This window comes from Olea europaea, unplaced genomic scaffold, assembly GCF_002742605.1.
Source record: "Olea europaea var. sylvestris unplaced genomic scaffold, O_europaea_v1 scaffold17152, whole genome shotgun sequence".
NCBI lineage: Eukaryota > Viridiplantae > Streptophyta > Magnoliopsida > Lamiales > Oleaceae > Olea > Olea europaea.
Window position 1 is genome coordinate 216 of NW_019234849.1, and position 2,092 is coordinate 2,307.

Below are 2,092 nucleotides of genomic sequence, written 5' to 3' on the forward strand. Positions count from 1 at the left end.
AGTGGAAATTGGTCAACCTCTATAGCTGTCTTGTTGGCTTCTTTAAAACCACCCCATTTTTTTGTGCTTTGTGGCTCTAATGTAAACTAAACTACCACTTTTTGCCCAAATGCTAAGGGGTATTTAAGAGACATTTTTATGTAAAAATGTATTTTTGAATAGTAAATCAATAGAAAGTGTATAGTTGAAAAATAAGAAATTTTTTTTATTTACGTGTAATATTATTTTACTAAAAAATGTGTAGTTGGAAAGAAGAGAAAGGAAAATGTATTTTGAAAAAAATTGGTACCAAATGGAGACTAAATATAGAACTAATCTTCTTGGATGTCGGCCCCCTATTGGCCGGAACATTTGGAGAGGCCTGTCCATATAGCAAAATCTTGTAACTAATTGCATTCATCCAAAGGGAATCATAGCCATAATGTGATTCAATAAAAGCCATTGGCGTGACAATTAGCACATACCAATATTTAATTGAAAATTAGTTTAGAAAAGTATACAAAATGAAATTTCTATTGTAGCCCTGTATGGCCTTGATTTTTATATTTCAATTTTTTCAAACTTATTTTCAATAAATACCATAATTTTTTTTTAATCAACTTTTCAACTATTTCATAAACTTTTATTAAAATTCACTAAAATTTGAATTTTTATTTAAACCAAACAGGATATTAGAGTTCCAAACATTCAAAAGAAAGTTATGCTATATGTACATTATGGTATCCATAAGGTACAAGTGACATAACATCACTGGAGAGTTGAAAAATAGTTTTTTCAACCCTCCAATCATGAAATTCTGCAAATACATTATGAACACCCTAATGGATACTATAATATACATGTAGAATTATCCTCAAAAGAAAGCAAGAATGAAGCATACGCAATCGATGTGAGTTATTTTACAGTAATCTATGTCTATCCAGAGTTTTTCCAACTATTTCTAGTATTGCCCCTCTTTAAGGTTTCAAAGTTTCTGTACCTTGCAAAAACACGTTTAGTCAACATTCAAAGTTTAATGCTCTTGAACTCAAGGACATGAAACACGAGCTTTGCCTCATAAAAAATCCATGGTTATGTAGATGCATACCACTAAAATTTTGACGAATTGGCCAATACCCAAATTGAGCCAAGTAAAGGCTACACTTGAGTGGCTCACCCTTTACGACACCTCTAATTCTAATTGCTACAAAAGCAGAGGCATTAGAACTACTGACCGTATTGGTAAACTTGATTGAGAAAAAATGAATTACTAATATTAACGAAAACTTGATTGATCATTCTTCATCCCAGAAGAGTACAGAAGAAGAATAGCAAATACAGTACAGTACTTGGTGAATGCTAATATCAAGAAAACATTGTCAAGAAAATTATACAAGCATAAGCAATCAAAATATAATATTCTGATCTTCCCTGAGTTATAGTCCCTGTGGCCTTTCTTGTAGCAATCAGCATTGTCAAGTGGTTCGACCATTCTTCTTAATACATTCCAGCATATAGCCAACGGTTGCGAAACGACGATCCTTTCTGCGGCATTTTGTTTACTTCAGTAACCATTCGCTTCAAATATTACGTGAGAATTCTATGATGCTCGATGATTTCTTCTCTACTTTCGATTTTATCTCTGCTTCCTGATTGTCCGTTCTTGTAACTGTCAAGGTACCCACCATAGTCCTGTGCTACCTCTGTTTCTTTTTCCTACCTTTTGTCTTTTTTCTCTCTCTGTAAGAGGAGGGGTAGTATGACCTTGTTAATTAAAGAGAAACAAGAAGAACATGATTGGTACCTTAGCATGGTATCGATGATTGCACTGAAAGCCACTGGTTATATTCATCCATCCGAATAATAAAGGAGCTGGAACTTGGGGAACCCCCTCCACCATATGCCTTTAGTGTTTTGAATATGCAACACAAAATTGTATTCACATGACGATTACATTTCCTAGCATTACATATGGAGGCAAGGGGAAGCAAAATGTAGATTTTTTTTATTTTTTTATTTTTATTTTTTTATTTTTTCATGATTATGCACACCTTGGCAACTTCAGAGGTATCGGCACTGCTATCCGTACTCCTCAGAGACATTTTCAGATTAT

At 33.5% G+C, this 2,092-nt stretch overlaps 1 long non-coding RNA gene across 1 annotated transcript; it reads right to left on the reverse strand.

The window, feature by feature from the left end:
- Positions 1-1,231: 1,231 nt before the first annotated feature.
- Positions 1,232-2,092, reverse strand: LOC111377756. Its single transcript, XR_002699772.1, has 2 exons — positions 2,031-2,092; positions 1,232-1,883 (listed from the first exon to the last, which is right to left on the reverse strand). It is a non-coding gene; the product is annotated as an uncharacterized LOC111377756 (long non-coding RNA).